Raw genomic sequence first — 23,301 nt, forward strand, 5'->3', positions numbered from 1 at the left:
TAATGTTCGGAGTGACTTTTTTGTTTAAATTTGCGCGGTTAAATTGAACTCAGGTGGTATTTTTGTTTCAGTAGGCTGGAAGTTTGCTGGATCCCCATATCGTCTTATGACTTGCGCAGCATCTGGACCAGAGACTTTGCTTTCTAGATATTCCAGTTGTTGTGGAGGTTGGATTACGCTCTTTCCGACATCTCGAGATTCCAAAAAGCTCAGTAAATCCCTTAAAAATTTATTTTCTTTTATTCTGTAATATTTTTTTTTAAAAATAGTTTCTTTATAATAACGATTTTTTCTTAATTCTTTTATTTACATTAAAAAAGTTAAAGCTTAAGAACAACTTTTTTTTCAATTATTGTAAAATAGAAGAACATTGAAAACTGATGGAGAAGTTTTAAATTTTTTTTTTTTTGGCATTTAAAAAAAAAAAAAATTAGAAAGTGATATTTTTCAATTTTGGCTTTACTAGTTCAATGTGCAGAAAAAAATTTGGAAAGTGTAATCCACCGAATTGGCTACTGCGCGGTTGCGAGTGGAGTATCTCAACGTTTGATGCGCCATAGTTGAGCGAGCTTTTCATTCTCGTACCGTAGTCGACCTCGAGAGCTTCGAGTCGTCAGCTCTCCAGATTCAAACCGCGAGTGTTCGTATACCGGTAGAGTATTTTTGCTTGATAATGTGTATGCAATTAGTGAAACTCGTTATTGAAAATTATTTTCGAAAACAATTTATTCACATCAACAATTTCTCGTTATAAACATGCATTTTTTAAGTGTTTTTACTGTTATTAATAAACTGAAAAAAGTAAATACCAATTATCAACACGGTGTATTTTTTAAAGGACATTACAGTCACAAAAAAAAAGTATGAAATATCATTAAATTGAAAAATAAATGAGTAACAAATGAAATTTTTAATTATTAGTTACTTATTCTAAAATTCTATGAATATAAACCGTTTAATTGATTGCGAAAAAAATTATCTACGTTGGCGGGATTCATGCGAAACCTTTTAAAGCCAATGATCATCTCTCACATGTGTGACAGGCATTATTTAAATTGAATGTGAATAAAAAGCGAGAATTTATTGATAGTTTCACAAGTCATCAAACTGTTGCAATTAAACAACATTCGAATTGCGTTGTCAAAGATGTATCATTCTACTTTATATACTCATCGTCAGTGAAAAGTGTTCAATAGTGAATTCTCGAAATCTTTTACAAGTGTATTGAAATCAAATTTTTACTAAAAATACTCGAAAAAAGATTCCAACGATATAAAGTTTATTGATTATTCACAAATAATTGGAAGTATTGCAATAAAATGGTGCAAGTTTTAAATAGTGATGAAGAAATAAATCAAGTGTGAAATAAAATGAATAAAAAAAAATAATGGAAAATTAACAGACGATTACGTATTTGATCGGTGAGTGTTTTTTATTAGTACCTGTTACACATTTTTTTCTAATTTAACTGACTGTAAACTATCAAATATTAAAATAAAAATGTCTATATATATACATGATAGATGAGTTAAATATTCAATAAATGTTTGAACAATAAATTGTATGCAAACGGGAAGCGCATAATCACCAGCTGCTTCGAATATTCAATCTCTATCAAGCGTTTCTTTGACAGGGATTCAAAAGACGTACTAGGGGTGATAAGATCGCAAGACTTGCGGGTGTTTTGCTTGGCTCTATTCCACGAATAAAAAAGTTACGCTTGAACTAGATTCATTGTAACGTGGAAGCATTTAACTTGACGAACCTTTTCACGTGTGTATAAAAGTAAAAGTAATTAAGAGAAGCCAAGATTTTACTTGACATATTTTCATACTTTTTGCATTAGGTTTCTATGTTCTATATGAAAATTACTTTTCTCCTAGATGCATGTTGAATAGTTTGTCATCAAGTTTTCTAGCTCTTGGGGTTCATGCCAAAGTGCACCCAATTATCTTCGTTCCATTTGGCAACATTATTCGGAAACTTTTTCTTGCGTGAATAGTTTACATCTTTGGGGGAGTGACACAGTATTCATTATGGCCACGTAATTATAAGAATATCGAGAAAATTAAATTTCATCTGTGGTATTATTTCTTTTAATAAATTATCACCGGGAAATTTATTTTTGGATTTTACTTTTAATTCTTAGACTGTGGGTTTTAAGATAATTCAACGAGTCATGTCATGAAAAGGTTGTTTTTCTTAGAATTATTAATGAAAGTTGTTTTTTTCAACTTATTGAAAAGTAAATAATGTTTATTACGAAAAGTGAGAAAAAACTGGTCAATTATGTTCATTGAAGTCGTTTTAGAATTCTGTAAATATAGAAAATACGATTTTCTTGGGAATTCTAGAGGTAAGATATCAGTTTTCGTTTGATTTTATTCAATAATTCTTAGACTTCACAGAATATTCTCTATTGGAATTGAAATTTTGAATGGAAAATTTTATCTGATGATCTATTTACTTCTAGTTCTCTTCGAATATAAGGCACAAAAAATTTATTTGACAATAAAATGATAAATACCTCTTCAATTATAATGTTGATATTTGAAAGGAATAATATAGTTTGAAAAGAATAATATAGAATATAGTTTGAAGATTTATTTTCTTTTAAATGAATAATCATGAAATATCACAATTACGTAATTTGCTGTCTAAAAATTTGTTCAAGTCATTTTTAAAACTATAAAAAACTTGTTCTATGTTCACATTAACATAAAACTCGAAGTTTAATAAATCTATCAATGATTGGAACGTTCGTATTTATCGTCGCTATTCATTCCGTTGGAGTTTAATTTATTGCTTTCGGATTAAAATAGTCATAACCGATGCATTACCAGCAATAAATTCTATTTTACTCAACACATATCTCTATCACAAATTTAACAAATGATTTTTATTTAAAAAAAATAAAATTTCAATTTCTAATTAAACTTCGATCTTCTCAGAAAAATACAATTAAATTATCGACATTTGTTTGACTTTATTTCAGAACATACAACTTAAGCTTACAGAACTCCTGATCATTCAAGCTATTCTATTCCTCAAAATTATGGATTTTTTTTTAGCAGAGAACTCCATTGATTATCATGCCATCAAAAAATTTTTGGCAAACAATCATAAGCTTTACAAGGCATAAAAAAATTGAATTTCCATTTAAACCTATTCCAGCTCAAATGTTTTATTTATAATAATTAGTATAGAATTTGAGAAAAGCTCAGTAACATCAGAGAAACATTTTGTACGTCTATTTATTCATGAAAGTAATTTTCAATATTACATTTATAATTCGGAACTGTATGATGAATCGGCATAGTCAATATTTCGACGCTAGAGGCGGCTTAATTATAAAACCAAGCCTGCTTAAAAGCCCTCTTATAATATTTATTATGAATCCTAACTAAAATTCAATGTATCAGTGTATAAATCATCAATAGTCATCAAATATTCTATTTTGTTGAAAGTGAATGAAAATTGTAAATGAGATAAATGGTGATAATAAAAGGTAATTTTAGTATGAAAAAATTTTCAATTAGTATATTTGCTCATTTTGGTAAAAACTCTAACTTCAAATTGTGCTATGAGTCCAACAAAGCCGGGTTAAACCGAGATTACAGTATACAGAGTAAGCGAAAAAGATACGAGAACAAAGGATAAGTTGTATAAGTGAAGTTGAGATGGGAAAACAAGTGAGGACAAGGATATGAGCTAGTTGCACGTGGTCATGAAATGTAAATCTCAAGGATTAAATATCTTTATGTAATTACTATGTCTCTATTAAAGTATGCGTATAATAAATTTGACCTACAGTCGTGTCATTTTTGTTAGAATAAAACAATATTTTCTCTTAAATTAATGTTTTCGTCATTCGTCACCTTTCAGAAAATTTTTGTATTCATAGAAAATACACTGATCACAAAGTTTAATAAACTCATTTCTGCATCATTCATAAATGCAAATACTTTGGAAAAGATCACATCAAGAATTTACTAAGTTCATTTAACTTTTCTCAACTTTGCTAAATACAATTATTATTACGTTGCGGTGCATTGATAATAAAAGGAATAACTTTTATTAATACCAGAAAATTATTAAATAAATAATAGAAATCATAAATTCTATTACTAATTATTTACTAGAATTTTAACAACAAAAAATTACCAATAAAAAATTGAACATTTTTCTATTGCTCTTTTTTTATCAGAATATTTTTATCTACACATGTAAAAAAAATTGGTGGAATAAAAAATTGAACATATCAGAGTAATTAAAAAGAAATTATCAAACATATTAATTTCTTTTATCCTTTATTGCTGATAAAATGATTTATATTTTCAAAGAAACAATTCAAATAATTGGAATTCACTTAATTCTCATGAGTACCATATTTAATAAATAATATCTAATTGTTATTAATTACATTTTAATTATTATCAAAGTATATATTGGAACAATTTAATTTTTTTAAACAATATATTTCTACAATACGACTTCATAAAAAAAATAAAAAATATGGCACATTTATTAATTGTTTTATTTTGTGCCATTATTCTCGCCAATTAGACACCTGAAAATAAAAAAGTGATGAAGAGAGATAAAAAATATGAAGAAGAAGCATTTTATTTTACCCTTGCTTTTATACCCGTGGCTTTGTTATTTACTTTTTTTACTCCTGTTAAGCTTGCTCACGGACTAAAGAAAAATCTAGTGAATATCCTTGCGTGGGAATCGAGGATGAGGTGCGGTTTTCTGAGGCGAGAGTGCTTCGATGGAGCATTAATCGCCAAGGATATAAGGTTTTCTACGCGGCCGTATCAAGAGAGAAGATTGATGCTCAGCAGCATTGAGGATCGCGCGTGAGTGAAAACCACTATTGGGCTGAAGGTAAAGCGAAAACGTAAAACTTCTTATCAAGATGGTTTCAGTGATATATGCCTGAAAATGGTCGGACGTATTGCTAACTTTATACAAACTAAATTTGAATGGTTTAAGTATACACTTTCAATGCAATTGGTATTATTATAGATAACTCTCCAAGTACAGCTATATGCATTCATAATGTATGTATAACGTCCTACCTGCAAGCATGAACACCAGTAAAGCGCGACATTTCGATCCGTATTCAATTAGTACTAATCTCATTGGTGAATAAACGTCGAGCTACCAACCTACCAAGCGTATCCCCCTTTGTCTATTGTATCTGCTAGTATTAGTACGGCATTAGCGCAGCGAATTTACGCATTCCCAACTCGTTATTAGCACTAACAATGTGGAAAATCATACAGACAACACTGTTTCCAATAAAAGAACAGTTTATTTTGTTTGATGAATACATTTTTGATCGTGTTTAAATTTTTTTCTTGGTAATTATGAATAATTAAGATTTAAAAAAATATTTTAGTATTCATCTTCATTTATTGTTATTGAGTTTTTAGTAATTAACAACAACAAAAAATATTATGAACTTGAAAGTGAATATTGGTGGAATTAGAGAAAAAATTTTTTTAAATATTTTTCGATGGTTTTGTTATATCAATAACGTTGTTATGAACTTTGTGGTCAGGTAAAAGCTATTGAAATTGCAGTAAATATTTTTTTTTTATTTATTCTTTCTCTCTTTTTTTTTTTAAAAAAAATTCTATTCAAGAGATTTAATTATAAAAAAAGATTAATTTCATGGTCGCAGTTGTTATTGTGGAATGTTTTGTGTGTATGGAATATTGATTCAAGGGAGATAATGCTGACTGAAAACAGATTTGATTTTGTCTGTGTACTTGAATAAAATTAATCAATTTTTTATAAAGTAATGCATTAGATGATTTTTGCGTATTTGATACTAAATTAAATTGATGGAAATGGTAGCGTTGAGAGAACCGAACATTTTAATAATACATATGATATAGATGTTAATATGCATTGAAGATTAATGATAACAGTACAATAATGAATGTGAATATCATTGGTGGTTTCAATAAACCCTTATGATTTTAAATCTATTTTTCTCACTAGCTTCAAAGCTGTATTAAAGTAAATTCGATGTTCAAACGAATGGAAATTCACCCTTCAGTTGAAAATTAATTTAAGCATTATTATTATGCTCATTAACATGAAGAATATACAGTGTAATCATCTGAACTGATTATTAACATGGGAAAGATCAGGGCTAATTATTTCTAAAAAATTTTGAGAAATAAAAAATTGAATAAATAAAATTTTTTTTTTTTGTTCGAAAATTTATCCTTGAAAAACTGTAAGACATGAAAATGTGCATAACTTCTGTGCTAATGATGCTACGGGGTTGATCGAGGGCTTGAATGGAAGATCTGGACGAGAGGGAGGAAATCGATATAGTTAAGATCACAATTGGAGCCTAATTGATGCTAAAATTAAAGCAAGTTCCGGTTTTACCCCATTTTAAGGGTGAAATAATTGATTTTTAATATTTTGGACCGGATTCCGCATTTCTACGCATTAAGAGGAAGAGAATGAGTGGTCGAACTTGAAAATCGGACAACTTTGATTTCTCGACCCCAAAAAATGGCAAGTGGTACCCCTTTCCATTTTTTTAGGCCAAAAAATAAAAGTACTTCGATTTTCAAGTTTGACCACTCATTCTCTTTGTCTCAATGCTAGAAATGCGGAATCGAGGCACCGGTCAAGAAAATTCACTTTAACACCCTTAAAAACGGGTTACACTGAATACAAATTACAAATTATCATCCCCTTGACTTTAAACCTTTATAACTCATAAACGGATGGTCCAATAATCGTTTTTAGGGACATTTTAGAAACTTTAGGATCTAAGCTAAACAAACATATTCATAAAAAACGTTAAAAAAATTTATTGCACCCTTAAAATCGCTAGAATATAAAAAAAAATCACATTTTTTTGGGAGTTTGCCAATTATTTTGGCCATTTTGAGGGTGAAATAAATTTTTTAATCGTTTTTCATGGATATGTATCTCTAGCTTAGATTCTAAAGTTTCTAAATACTTCCTTACAATCGTCATTAGCTAAGTTGTATGAGAGTTATCGAGGTCCAAAGTCAAGTAAAGGTCAAAAAATGATTTACTCTTTGACTTTGGATCTTTATAACTCGTAAAAAAATTATCAAACGACGATTTTTAGAAAGTATTTAGAAACTTTAGAATCTAAGCTAGAGATACATATCCATGAAAAACGATTAAAAAATTTATTTCACCCTCAAAATGGCCAAAATAATTGGCAAACTCCCAAAAAAATGTGATTTTTTTTTATATTCTAGCGATTTTAAGGGTGCAATAAATTTTTTTAACGTTTTTTATGAATATGTTTGTTTAGCTTAGATCCTAAAGTTTCTAAAATGTCCCTAAAAACGATTATTGGACCATCCGTTTATGAGTTATAAAGGTTTAAAGTCAAGGGGATGATAATTTGTAATTTGTATTCAGTGTAACCCGTTTTTAAGGGTGTTAAAGTGAATTTTCTTGACCGGTGCCTCGATTCCGCATTTCTAGCATTGAGACAAAGAGAATGAGTGGTCAAACTTGAAAATCGAAGTACTTTTATTTTTTGGCCTAAAAAAATGGAAAGGGGTACCACTTGCCATTTTTTGGGGTCGAGAAATCAAAGTTGTCCGATTTTCAAGTTCGACCACTCATTCTCTTCCTCTTAATGCGTAGAAATGCGGAATCCGGTCCAAAATATTAAAAATCAATTATTTCACCCTTAAAATGGGGTAAAACCGGAACTTGCTTTAATTTTAGCATCAATTAGGCTCCAATTGTGATCTTAACTATATCGATTTCCTCCCTCTCGTCCAGATCTTCCATTCAAGCCCTCGATCAACCCCGTAGCATCATTAGCACAGAAGTTATGCACATTTTCATGTCTTACAGTTTTTCAAGGATAAATTTTCGAACAAAAAAAAAAAATTTTGCTCCCCAAACGTTTTTCCGAACTTCCCGGGAACGAAATTCTTCTATGTAGGATAGAACTGTTACAATAAATAACAATTTTTCATCAGATTTATCATGGCATTGGTCCGGGTAACAATAAAATATGACAATATATGGACCTGATCTGATCATGTTCTGTCATGGTATATTGCATTGGAGTATTTTCTGATTAGCGCCAAGTGCAACGTGGAGGTGAAATAAAACGCTCGAGAAAATTTATCAATTTATTAAGAAGCGCTTAAAAACACTTATTGCACTTTTTGTTTCTCAATTTAAAAATTGATGAATATTTGTTGATACATTAATTAATTTACCATTTTTCCTTCGTGTTCCACTTTACCTCTCCTTTCCCTATGTGTCTAACATAAAAGAAAAGATATAGTTTGAAATTTTATTTGCTAAACACCGAAGAAATTGTTTCGTTTCTAAAATATTTCGCCAAGAAAATTAGCAATGAACTTTATTCTCCACATTTTTTTCGAATTATAAAAAGAAGCATAAAACTGCAAAGTTCGTTACGTTTTTTAGTAATAAACAATTGAATTAAAAAAGAATGATAACATATCGAAAAAGCGTAGTAGTTGGGAATGTGTGAGAATGTGATGCATAAAAACATGTATATTTACAATTTAATTAACTTTCCAAACAAGACACTGATACTTCAAACGTTTTTTATGATTAATCCGACACAGATACCTTTGGAAACTTCAAAATCAAGTGAAAGTTTATTCGAGACACTTTAATTTCTACACCCTAACTACTCAATATCTTTTCATGTCTTCTTTAAATAAAATAAATCTTAAGGTCATCCGGTTTTATTTGACTTTTTCAATTAGCAGCTGGTCTTCAATAATATAAAAATCATAAAAGTAGAAATCGTTTTTAATTGAGGAAAAGACGAAAATGATTACAGTGAAAAACGCTTTGCCACTTGTAGAAACTATTTTATTAAAAATTTGCCCAAGCTTTCTTAGCGCGTATAATGATGATCATCAAAGGTACTCAAATGAATAAAAGAGTTTTATAAAAATTAAATCTATTGCATAATGAAGAGTGTCATGCACTTGAATTTAAATGGAGATGCAGCTATTTTAAAAGGAATCGTAGGATTTTGGGCTGGAAAGCAGAAATCTCTCGACTTCTAATCTAGATAAGTCGAAGTGGTAATGGTGCCTAGGAAAATGTACTGGAAAGCTAGCTCTTATACTTAAGAGAACGAAAGGAAGACGAAAGAGAGAAGAGTAAAGCAGCGAAATGCATCTGCGGTCGGCGCCAAAAGACCAAGACTGCTGCTTGCTTCGTCAGAGATACGACTGAGGCTGGGAGTCGCCAAGAGACCAACTTATTGCCCTTTGTTGTACGAATCCAGTTACTCTAGTGAGCTGTACTTTAAGTCTGCTGGCGAAAAGAAAGACAGCTGTGAGGAGAGTCAAGAGAGAAATACGAGACGAGAGAACTGTAAGAGGGTGTGTACACCAAGTTCACCCTATACACAGGGGAAAACCAACGCTACACTACACTAACTCAGTTTTTTCAAGTTTTTTTTTTATTATTCACCTGTTTCAGTTAGGTCGAGATTAATTAGTTTAGTCGACCAACCAATGAGACAAAAATAAACCACCAAGAAAAACCTTATCCTCGACTTCCATTATGAAAGAAAAAAAAAACAACAGTATATTAAATAATAAATATTGCAAAAAATAGCTTTATAGTAAATTAATATCTTTTTTTAATGTTAAATTTATTTGCTACATAAAAAATGTGATTATATACAGCTTTTTATTATCTTCTGTTTTGTGTTAATAATTTAATAAACACTCTTCTTTAATTCAAAATCCGATTAAGCGTACAATAAGCACAGCCATAAATTAAGTTCTACGGTAAAGACGGATTTTGTCCTCTTTACAAATTATAATTCTAGATAATATCACTGATGATGAATTATATGAAAATTTCTTTATTACAAATGAATTAGAATTATCTTTTAAGTTTGACACTTGGTGATAATTTCCAATAAAAATGGCTAAGAGTCAAAAACAATTGAATCTAGTTTAACAACGAAATTAATCATTTATCGATAGGTTCATTATAAATTTATCGCACCGTAAAATCCAACAGCCAATTAGAACCTCAGTAAAATGTCCGTGAACATGACATCGTTGCTGTAACAACGGATTTTTTTTTTTCTTTTGAAGAATATCAATCATTAATTCATTGACACTAATTCTCTATTGTATTGTCATAGTAACTAAAGTAATTTTCACAATCTACGTAGGCTTTTAATTAATGATGCAGCAATTAAATAGAATATTCTATTATTTAGGCGAGAAATGTTGATTACATTAATACATAATTGATTAAACATAATCGGATTTTTGGGGTATCACAAAATCAAAGCAAGTAGAATTTAATTTTTTTTTTTTTTAAGTTACTTTGACGTTTAATGATCGTTGAAAATTAATTAATTACGTTGAAATAGATTTTACACTTTACAAAACAGAATAACTGAATAAATAGAACGATAATTTTTGAATTATTTATGAATTAATTTACAAAAAATTTTATTATTTTTGTTCATTCAACGGTCAAGTAATTGTTTCCCATAATTGACTTTCGATAAATAAATATTCCAAGAAGATGAAATGTTTTCATTATTTTAATATCTGCACCAAATATTTTGAACTAATATTTACATATGTAGCAAAATTACTCTGACTAATATTTAGTTGAAAAGTCAACAAGTGATGGTAATATTTATTACAAATATTTTCTTTGATGATCAGTAATTAATATAATGTGAAATTGATTTGAATTATTACCCTTTTTGAATTATTACGATTTATTCAGAAAAAAAATAAATGTAAAATTCAATTTTGCATGAATTAGATACACTATTTTCATAAATCGCATTATTGTTTGCATATTGGCTCAACTAGATTTGAAATAATTGGATTTCAATGAACTAGAAAATATTTCTTAATTTCAACAACCATGAGTATGATATCAAATTTATACTTTCAAAATAATAACTTGAAATTATTAATTATTTACATTAATGACAATTTTTTTTCATAATGAAAGTATAATTGCTTTGGACAAAAATGTAAATTTTTCATTTCAAACTTTACAAAAAATAAAAAAAAAATCTCTAATGACTATAAGAGTATTATATTTTGAAGTAAACTTAATTGATATAAATAAGAATATATGCAATTGTTAACATCAGTACTGTAATGAGATTATATTTATAGAAATAATTCGATTATACTCAGAAGTAGGTTAGCTTTTCATCAAAAGATAAAGTTGTAAATGGATGAACTAATTAAAATATTACAAAACTAATTTTACACAATTATGATTCCAACATAGAACAAATGGTAAATTGTCTATCATTAAAAAGTCGAAATGATAATTAAGTGAAATATAAAAGCTGATAAACAGATTTAATTTGTACAATTAGCATCGTAGAATGGAACAAATATGAATGAACAAGAATCGTAATAACTAAGAATCCTACGAAGATGATACTTTTAATTACATGGTCTTACTGTTGGCATTAATCATCAAAGAAAAGCAGGAGGAAACAATTGAATACAACAGTGTGAAGTGAGAAAATTCAAGTTACATTTAAAATATTAAATATCTCTAAAATAACTAAGCTTACAAGATTAACATTGACATCAGAACTTATGTAAGTAAATCTGATTAAATTCAACAACAAAAGATATGTGTGCATCTATTTCTGTCTGGATTTATCTCTCCTCTATATTCTGTCTAGATAATTAATAAGCTTTTCTATCGATTATCTTAATTGATTAAATTGTATCTATTATCGCGCTTCAATAATCAATTCCTGTATGAAAATTCTGAAGGGAATATTATTACATAAACTTCAAATGCTGATCACGTAGTAATCAATCAAATGGTTGAAAGTCTTTGAAGGAATATCATCACATAATCAACGAATCTTCGTTAATTACTATCTAACTCTCTAGCAATTTTGGGAGTAGAGGAAATGAATTGACTGATTGGACACTAAATGAATAATAAGCCGCACCTTATTCTCTTATTAAAATAATTGCAACTATAATGAATACCGCAGACGCATCGAATTTGGGAAATGATTGAGAACGAGTGGATTAGACAGACTAGTTACACGGTGGGTCGTTGTGTTGGATGGGTCATGCTGGAGCTTCGATTGTCATGCCTAGTTTCTCTTCCGCTGGCTGATCGACCGCTTGGAATTTCCATTCGATCGTAACGTTAATAGTTGAATTAGAGTTTCTCGTGCTTTACTCGCGGCACGTATGCAAGAGAAGCGTGCGCAACTGGAGTATGTAACAACCGTACTACCTGTTTCTGCTGCTAACTATTCCTCTGCTCTTCATTGCCACGAATGCCAAAGCAGCGGAGCAGAGAGTCCAGTTCTAAATTGGCAATTTACCGCGCAGCTTCCACACCCGTATGTGTACTACCAAACGACGAGGTGTACGTTATCAAGACTCGTGGAAAATAGAGAAAACCGACAGCAAAGAATGAATAAAATTGCTCGACACCAGTTTGCGTCATGTACAGACTAACAGTAACAATGTTTTGGCCAGAGAAATCGAAAATCCTCATCCAAGAGAATCAATCATTCAAGTTATTGTTGTATTGTCTAGTAATACAATTATTAGAGTTATTGTTTCAATTGTGAAAGCAACTGTTGATATAATTCCTTATTGAATTCGTCGAAGAAATTTCCGGTAAAAAATGTCGATAGAATTTTTAAGAGAAATCTTCTTTTAGAACTTTTTCGGTAATCTTGGAATGATATTATATTTTATTAATACTTTACCTTTGATGGTCAAATTTACTTAATCTATGAATACTAAATATTTGCCAGAATAATTAAACTGCATGTATATATCAAATATTTACTTTCGACGATATGATTGAACTTGAAAATAATTTTTTTTCTGATAATTTAATCAGTGAACCTTGTAGACATCGACAGAAAATTCTAGACAGTTGTAACAAATGTTTTTTTTTTTTGCAATTGCTGACTTAATTTGTTTTATTTATAGAAAAAATAAAGTTGAAAAAAAAAATAGGTAAATGATATAACAGTCAAGTTGAGTTAGACAGTCTTTCGATCTGCTACAGCAACAGGATATTTGTTGTATGTAATTAAAAATTCATTACAACAAGGGAAAAAGTTTTTTTTTTCAAATTAAGTTACAAAGTGAATAATCTTAATAAGCTCAACGCTACACCTGGCTCTTATTTTTCCCCGCAGCTCATATTAAATTTCTTTTCTTAGCGAGACAGAGTTAAATGTGATGACAAAGTTGTAACATTTATATCTTCGTGTCTGCCAAGCCTTTGTCTCTTCATGTTCACCAAAAAGAAAATTGTTTGACATAATTTCTTATTTAATCAACGGATCTGTCATTTGTGTTTACTGTTCACAGATGTGTCATTTTATAATTAAAATACATCTATCGATAGATTTCTCTTTCATACTAGTCGCATTAAAAAATTCGTTAACTCACAATTATGACATTGATTGGCAGTTTATTTATTGCGTTTTATATTAAACAATATTGTGGGTTTAAACATGTTATTAAGAGAGGTATGACCTAGCAGCTACAGAAATTATTCTGTAACAAATTTAATTAATGTTAACTAAAGAAGTGAAGTTAATGAATGCTTTAGATGATTGTTAAATTTGAATTGATGGCTTATATGTGAAGTACAAAAAAGTTAAAACAAAATTCAACGATTACGGCTTTTTAAAGGTAAATGAGCGTTAATCATTCAAACAGAACATAATGTTCGAAATTATGTATGCCTAGTCATAATTCTGCGCGTAAAATTGATAATTAAATAATCATAAGGTAGAACACAGTATTGAATATCCATTAGTTATTGAAAATTTAAACAATAGTGATTGTTCATATGAAATAATATTATTTCAACCAGCCCGTATAATGAAATTTCGTTCCCCAAAGGTTCCCCAGTGGGACTATAGGGAACGTTTAGAGAACAGTGTTGTTTTTTTTTTTTTTGAAAACTTTGGCATAATGAAATTAATGAAACAACGATATATGGGCAAAAAAATGGAAGACATAAAAATGTGCATTACTTTTATACTAATGATGCTACGGGGTTGATCGAGGGCTCAAATAAAAGATCTAGACGAAAGGAAAAAAGTCGATATAGTTAAGATCACAATTGGAGCCTAATTGATGCTAAAATTAGAGTAAGTTCCGGTTTTACCCCATTTTAGGGGTGAAATAATTGATTTTTTATATTTTGGACCGGATTCCGCATTTCTACGCATTGAGACGAAGAGAATGAGTGGTCGAACTTGAAAATCGGACAACTTTGATTTTTCGACCCAAAAAAATGGCAAGTGGTACCCCTTTCCATTTTTTTAGGCCAAAAAATAAAGGTACTCCGATTTTGATGATTGAGGACTCATTCTCTTCGTCTTGCTGCGTAGAAATGCGGAATCGGGGCACCGATCAAGAAAATTCACTTTAACACCCTTAAAAACGGGTTACACTAAATACAAATTACAAAGTATCATCCCCTTGACTTTAAACCCTTATAACTCATGAACGGACGGTCCAATAATCGTTTTTAGGGACATTTTAGAAACTTTAGGATCTAAGCTAAATATGTATATCCATGAAAAATGTATAAAGAATTTCTTTCACCCTTAAAATCGCTAAAATATAAAAAAAAATCACATTTTTTTGGGAGTTTGCTAACTATTTTGGCTATTTTAAGGGTGCAATAAATTTTTTTAACGTTTTTCATGGATATGTATCTCTAGCTTAGATTCTAAAGTTTCTAAATACCTTCTAAAAATCGTCGTTTGATAATTTTTTTACGAGTTATAAAGATCCAAAGTCAAAGAGTAAATCATTTTTTGACCTTTACTTGACTTTGGACCTCAATAACTCTCATACAACTTAGCTAATGACGATTTTTAGAAGGTATTTAGAAACTTTAGAATCTAAGCTAGAGATACATATCCATGAAAAACGTTAAAAAAATTTATTGCACCCTTAAAATAGCCAAAATAGTTAGCAAACTCCCAAAAAAATGTGATTTTTTTTTATATTTTAGCGATTTTAAGGGTGAAAGAAATTCTTTATACATTTTTCATGGATATACATATTTAGCTTAGATCCTAAAGTTTCTAAAATGTCCCTAAAAACGATTATTGGACCGTCCGTTCATGAGTTATAAGGGTTTAAAGTCAAGGGGATGATACTTTGTAATTTGTATTTAGTGTAACCCGTTTTTAAGGTGTTAAAGTGAATTTTCTTGATCGGTGCCCCGATTCCGCATTTCTACGCAGCAAGACGAAGAGAATGAGTCCTCAATCATCAAAATCGGAGTACCTTTATTTTTTGGCCTAAAAAAATGGAAAGGGGTACCACTTGCCATTTTTTTGGGTCGAAAAATCAAAGTTGTCCGATTTTCAAGTTCGACCACTCATTCTCTTCGTCTCAATGCGTAGAAATGCGGAATCCGGTCCAAAATATAAAAAATCAATTATTTCACCCCTAAAATGGGGTAAAACCGGAACTTACTCTAATTTCAGCATCAATTAGGCTCCAATTGTGATCTTAACTATATCGACTTTTTTCCTTTCGTCTAGATCTTTTATTTGAGCCCTCGATCAACCCCGTAGCATCATTAGTATAAAAGTAATGCACATTTTTATGTCTTCCATTTTTTTGCCCATATATCGTCGTTTCATTAATTTCATTATATCAAAATTTTTTATACGGGAGTTCTGTTACATTCCTTTCCTTCGAAAACTCTATTGCCTTAAATTCTTTTTCCTTGTTGTTCATGTTGGTAACGAATTATCATTAATTGAATGTAAAAAAGCTCAACGAAAATTGTCAAGTAAATTGCGTGAGTTGATCCCTGGAGTCAGATGAGGTATATGCAAAATAATCCAGTAACTGACTTCGTGTATACGCTTGTATAAAAGTTATAACTAGTTTTGTATACTAAGAAAAAATTTAGTTTACGTAGAAAAATACTTTTTCAAATAGACACGAGAAAGTATATCTTTATTCCAATTATTCATTGTTTGAGTAAAATATTTTAAAGTGAGAATAAAAATGGTTAAATTGAATACAATTGTATAAAAAAGAAATGACAACATGAATATTATTTGATTTAATTTAAACATATGTCAAAATTTAAATAAAATTGATATGTGATGGTAAAATCAATTTTTATAATGGTTGAATTAATTCTTTATGATATCATGAAACTGTCAAAATTAATGCACGCTCATTTTAATCCAGGTGATCATATCAGCAACAATTTCAATCGTGATAAAAGTTTGCATTTATACATTTCCATAACGTTCAGTTCATTCATTTATAACTTTGGTATATTTTTTTTTTTTATCTTTTTCTTAAATAACTGATAAAAACTAATCGAACTTTGTTTACTTTTTATGAAGACTTGTAAAAGAAAAAGAAGTACATAAATATTTATTCCTTCATAAACTTTTTAATTCATCTGATTTTTTCTCCAGCAAAAAGCTAAAATCTCATACGAATAATTTCCAACCTTTCACAGTAATTTTATTAGTAGAAATTGTCTGTAAAAATAATTGTTAATTGGTTAGTTAAATTTAATCAATCTTGCAATAAATGAAGAAATCATTCGCTCCAGTACACCACTAAATTTAAACGATTCTATAAAGTTCTCTTTTAAGATCCATTTTCTTTAAACTATAATTATTTCCATTGATGCAAACATTTTTAATGAATTCTTTTAACATAAAGTAAGTGTTGAAATGATATTCAATTATGTTACCTGCAAAGTTGTCGAGGTTGGCTTAATATTTTAGGTCTATAACAAAAAAAAAAATTTTTTAGATTGAAGTATAACTTGAACGAGGAAAAAACCTATTTCTCGAGCCTTAACCTTAGGTAACACAATCTCACTGTGGCGTGAAACGATAAATCTCTTGAGGAAAATCAGTGGCTCCCCATCGTCTCTTACTTTCAGACTAAATCTCTAGGGTCTGCGGTTCGTATCTTGCTTCGACTTTATTCCTAAGTCTTCGTTTATTCTGAACGACATAAAGTGTGCGAATGAGCATCTTAAAGGTTTCATGTTTCTTCTTTTTATTTGACATTGGTAGATTGTAAATATCTTCAATGATTTCATCGTGAGGTAAATTACTTTAGCGAGAATAAGAAGTGGAGAAAATTAGAAAAATATTTAATTTAACTGAATGGCACTGCAGAGAAATGTTTAATACTGAAATTGGTATATTCCCTATTATTATCTACTACATTAAAATTTCGATTTCAACTCATTTACCTTTTTAATCAACATTAATAGAATGCTTTTCAATTCTAAATATAAAATTACGTCAAAAAAAGAATGTAAAAACTATGCCAACAATGGTTCAATCAAACTCCAGTAAATGAAAGTAAAGACAACTCATTCGTCAGACAAATAATAAAACAAGAACTGCCAATTGTTGAAAATAATTTCAATCTTATTAATTATAAAAGTTATTTGTGTTTTATTAATTAATTTTTACTTTAGAAGTTGTGTTTCAATTACTGTATATGTAAGTACTTATAAGAAATTTCTTGAATACCAAAACTGTTTCATATTGCTCGAGAAAGATTGAAATGAGTGAAACGAGTAATTTCAACTAAATTAATAGCCAAGTTTTTCGACAAAAAACAAATTTATTTTCCTTAAATTTTCCTTTTTTATCTTTGTTTAATAAACTACGACTGACGTAGATTTAAAATTGATAAAAACTTAATTTATATCCTGCTTTATAAACATTATAAATCTAATTTTAACTAAAAATAAATTTTCATTTTATCCACATTATAACACCTTCTTTAATGTACTGGTGAACCTCAGAGTGAAGTCATATTTCTTATGATTGAATAACTAACGAGGAGTTTATTGAGGTTATTGAATATTGATTAATAATGCCAGGAAGTCTGTCTATTTTTATATTTTTCTTCATCACCTATAAATAAGTACACCAGTATTTTTATTCTCTGCTTTAGAAAAAATAATTGCATTATCTGGTAAATCTGACAAATAAAAAAAAAAGTTTAGAATATATTTTTATATGTCATAATTTCATTAACGACCCAACTAACGGTCCATTTACCTCAAATAAAGAAGAAAAATTAATGAATTCAGAAATTAATAAAAGAGTAGAGATACTAAAGCTTAATGTTCTTCAAATTGAATTGACTATTGAATTGGATTAGATTATTTTAATGCGAGATCTCCACTCTTGTACAATCGTTTATATACTATAGGAGCTTTTAAATTGCAACTGCCAGTTTTCGTTTCTACTTCACTCGCACATTATCGAATCCTAATGCCGGATTTACGAAATAAAATATTGCTCAAGGATTTCGACTCATACATTTTAAATCCTGTAGCTTTATATAATGCTTCGTTGAGAAATGAGACTTTTAAACTATCGTTATTTACAGAGCAATAGAAAATACAAAAAAAAAAGGACAATAATAAGAATAATAAATAATAACATGAATAACTAAAGACTCTTTGAAACACTACAGTGAATACAGAATTTCTTTATCATAACGTTTCCTAGTGAAGAAAAACATGTCATAACCCTGCGGCTATCATGCACTGTAACTAGTCCTCATTAGTCGTCACAGTGCATAGCATTTGCCTCATAAGTTGCCAGTGGAACAAGTAGAAATTATACCGGATGTTTGGTCGTTTAACGTCGACGAAAAACGCGAAAAAGTCAGAACAACTCTCAGAGACTAAAGGACATAGCGTGATAAAACACTGCATGAAGGATTATGAAAGCTTTTAATTCTTCATTTTGTATACTTCAAGTTTGTTCTTTTTTTGTCTTATGAGTGACTCTTTTGCATTTTTATTCTAACTCCAAAGTACTTAATTTTTTAGATAAAAAATTCCAACAAATTTACGTTATGATGAACATGTGTTGATTTTATTTTATGTATGAAAATATTTCATTCTTAAAGCTTGGAATTAGAAATCATTAACTTTGAAAGAATTACCATATTTGCTTTAGTTTGCTTGGTTTTAAAATCTATTCTTGTAATGACTAAATATTGATATCATCTTTTTTGGATTCATTCATGAATAATTTTCATGAATTTTATTGAAAATGTTTTTTTACTTCGTTTTGTTAATTACAAATAACTGTACTTTATTTTTGTTTCTCTAATTGATCAACAGTGTCATAATATTGATCTTCTGAACAACTCTTTGACATTTATAGCATAAATTGTTCGACTACCATGAGATAAATATTATTACAATTAACTTGAATTACTTTAGAAATGGAGAAAATGGCTAAAGTCATCATGCTTCAAGCTCAAGTTTTTTTTTATTACTTTACTGATAAGTCGATTAAGAAAACGTTATTTGAAACTATAAGAAAGTTTCTTGAAAACTACTGGTCAGTGTTACTTTATTTAGTTGTCAATTCATCGAATGAATTTAAGTTTAAGTTATCACTTCCATTTTTATTATTAATTTAGGTAATAAATAATAGCTGGCTATTGGAAAATGATAGATATTTTTCGTGCTAAAAAAAATAAAATAAATGATGTGATAACCTTTACCTCGTATTTTACTTGATTAATTTCAGGGATTAGCAATCTATTAAATAAATTAGGATGTAAATTTTTTAAATCGCTAAAATTTGTGTAATTTACAAACGTAGATCACTTCGCCCTGGGAGGCCAGTTTGTGGTTCTCCCTACAAACTCGTATAATATATAAATGACTCACACAACGTTGTACTACATTTTTCAATCTATCATTTAATTGTAGTTTATTTTCAAAATAATTGATTCCAATCCCTTGAAAATAAAAAAAAATAATTCATAATAAAATGAACGTAAAATATTTCTGTAAAAAATTGTTTATTAATTCATTACAAATTTAAATGTTATCTTGCAAGTTATAATGAAACTATTATTATATGTTAGTGAAATATTATCTATAAAAACAGAAATTACAAGCATGAAATAAAAGAAATTATTTTACCGATTGAGTAATTGAATATTTTATTTTTTTTTTATTTTCTTCAAGTAATAATTCGATCTTTTGATCTACTTTTTGCATAAGTAATTGAATCTTTTTTTTTCAAAAAATATTCAGCAACCATCTCAACTTTGATGTAAATAAAATAAATGATAAAACACTTGATCTCTATTTTACTATAATGCATTACTATGACATGTTCCAACATAGATATTCAATTTTTTTTAATAAAACTCTGCAAAAAAAAATGTATCATTATTAAAAGATATACTTTAACAAAACTTTACCAAAGATATCTCATCCCCATATACTTCCTTCATGAAAAATAATTACAAGATTTGTTCCACAAAGTCTTTCCATGTGTCGTACAAAAATTCACAAGTATGCTCTCGGATGTTCTTTCTGTAAAACTAATGATTGAATTGGCGAAAAGTAGTCAAGGAACTTTTGCTGAATGTTCTATCTAACATCACTGTGGAAAAGTTTTCTGTAAAATAAGATCAAAAGGAAAGATATAGTGTGAACAAGAGGATTTCTATATATATATATATATATATATATATATAATAACAACTACTGGACACATGAGTTTTTAGAGCGTGTCAACGAGTTGGAAAAGATGAGATGATGAGGAGAATTGGCACAATTCGTAGCGTCAGATGAGGGTTGAGGAGTGTTCGCTGGTTGTAGAAAAGAGAGTTAGTTGTTCATGATGGCAACAAAGTTAAAAATAAATTCTGGGGTGTATAGTTCGTCCAAGCCACAAAGGTCGGAAGTTGGGTTAGTCTTTTTATTCTTTTTTTTACTCATTTGCTTCGCATTACTATGAATTTAACTTCCATCTCTTTCTATCGTATTTTAGTATTTAAATTTAAATCGCAACCCAGTTTCATATCACTGGATATATAATTTTATCTGAGAACAACATATACACATGCACTCCTCATGCTAAATTGCTAACAAATAAATTGAAACGTGCCTCAGCAGTTTAGGTGTATTTACGTGAATTTATACCAGACTAATGTTGTTTTAGACGATATGCTTTTCTACTAAATGTAATATATACACACATGTATATGTATACAAGCAAGTTATCCTCAATACTTGTGAATTCGTGCAGAATCGGTTGAATTTACATGCAAAACAGGATCAGATGTAGAAAATAACGAGGTAAAATTAAGAAAGTCTGCATGTACGCTTGATAATTACCCAGGGGAAGCCATAAGAAATGGAGAAAAGAGAAGAAAAGCCAACGAGGCTAATCAGCACTTGAAAAGATATTCCTCCTGGCCCTTCCCTTTTACATAATTATCCTAAAAGCTAAATAACCCTATTAGCACAGACAATCAACTTTTGCTCATGTATTCGTTTTTTTTTTGTTCTTTCATGTTTCCGGGTCAGATCAATTAGCCAAAAACATTTAAGCTTTTTCAACTTTATTTTTATTATATAAATAGTTGACATCTATTGGCATTTGTATTATTCCACGTCAAGTGTAAGTGAAATGCGTTAGAAGGATGTAGGCTGAAACGAAATGAAAAATTTAAAGAATTCAAGTTTGTGAAATTGATCTGATGCTGAATTCAAGTTCAATTTTCCAATTTCTCGTCTGTCATTTTCTCATCCAAAGTCGTTTGACTGGAATATTTCTTAGTTCCTTGCTGACACCCACTGCTCGATTCGTTTCATTTACTCCCTACTCACTGCATCAATCTACCAGCTGTACTCTTCACCTATTTTCATTCCAATACAGTTCAACCCTTCACATCTTGATGTCGATCGATTATTTTAAATTCTTCGTAGCGTGCTTCTGCTCTGTTTTAAAGATCACTGCGACATACTTAGTATGCCAAGACATTTCGTGCTAGTCGACTGTGATATTGCTTTAACATTTCAGTCCATTCTTTTCGAGTAATCTCACTTTTTTCCTGCAAATCGTCACACAAGATTTATCGATAAAGTTTTATAAAATTATTTCCTATTCCATTCTTTTTTATTTTACTACTTATTCAAGTTTTGTCATTTAGCAGAGAGTGGACGTTAATTTTTATTTGCTATGAAAGCTAAAAACTTCTCTGAAATGAAAATGAAAATTTCTTGCATTTAAGAAAGTGTTAATTCATTGTAGAGTAAAGGATGGTTTTTAGTAATTACATATTCTGCAGAACTTGATTTCGAATTTTTTTATTTCAATTAAATTCTTGATTCATTTTTAGTTAGTGAAGGATTGATTTTCATTTATAGAATATAATTATTGATAAATTAAGTTGTCTTAATGAAAAACAAAAGAAAAAGAATCATCAAAAAAATACAAATTACATCTTTTGTTTATTATTATTAAAAAATATTTACATTTAAATTTCACTTAAAGACAACAAAGAGAAATTTTTACATTATACCAATGTTTACAAAGCACTATAATTTTTTAAATTCTACTGAATTAAAAAAAAATTACTAAAAAATACATTCCACTCCAAGATAAAATGTAATTTTTATTTAATTTTTACTGAAGAATCCAATAGCGAAGTCAAAGAATCTGCTTTATTACAAAGTATAATTTTTTTTATATAAAAATTTATCTTCTCCAACCTTATCAAATACCCTCAAGGCTGAAATGTTATTTTACCTGAATTTCTCAAGAAAGTTAATAAGTTAAATAAGAACAAAAATTAAAATTTTAATATTAAATATGCTGTTTCATCATCAACAGAAGTAATATTTTTGATTTCGATTGCTCTCAAAAACACATTTAAAATTCTCTCTTATTTCCAAATTATGCACATATCATTCAAGTTGAATAAATTAACTGAAATACCATTCATTTTTTTCGCAAATAAAGTTAAACTTTAATTAGTAATTACCAACCGAAGACAGTTCTCTTACAGCATTGTAAGCAACCAGCGACATCAAGTCTAACTATTCTCATCTCCCTTTGGGAGCATGAAGTAATTTAGATAATGGTGAAAGTTCACGTTACGGAAGCGTGGAGTCCACCTACAGTTAACGATAAATACCACTTAGTTACTTACACTTCACGAGTACTCTACGTATTGTAAAATCGAAAAATTCAAACACCTATTACTACGCTCAATAAAAGTCATAAGAATAAAAAAATAATAATTTTGTTAATTTTTTTTCTCTTTCTCCTTTCAATAATTACAACTACAATAATTATACCTGGTCTACTCCCTTGAACATTTCCTCGACAAGACATTGGGCGTAAGGATTCTCGTCACGTTTGGGAGGAACCTCTTTTATTAACTTTCAAATCGATCCGGCTTACTTGCCTTT

The 23,301-nt window shown here is 29.2% G+C and overlaps 1 protein-coding gene across 1 annotated transcript in view; it reads left to right on the plus strand.

The window, feature by feature from the left end:
* The first annotated feature begins 1,271 nt into the window (after window positions 1-1,271).
* The window catches only part of LOC118071981 (neuroligin-4, X-linked-like), a 132,122-nt gene continuing 110,092 nt past the window's right edge, over window positions 1,272-23,301 (plus strand). The window contains exon 1 of the mRNA XM_035091512.1: window positions 1,272-1,421. The gene's annotated coding sequence lies outside the window, so the exon portion shown is untranslated. The remainder of the gene's footprint in view (window positions 1,422-23,301) is intronic.

The sequence above is a fragment of the Chelonus insularis genome, unplaced genomic scaffold (genome assembly GCF_013357705.1).
Source record: "Chelonus insularis isolate UGA/USDA-ARS -01 unplaced genomic scaffold, ASM1335770v1 contig_88_pilon, whole genome shotgun sequence".
NCBI classification, from domain to species: Eukaryota; Metazoa; Arthropoda; class Insecta; order Hymenoptera; family Braconidae; genus Chelonus; species Chelonus insularis.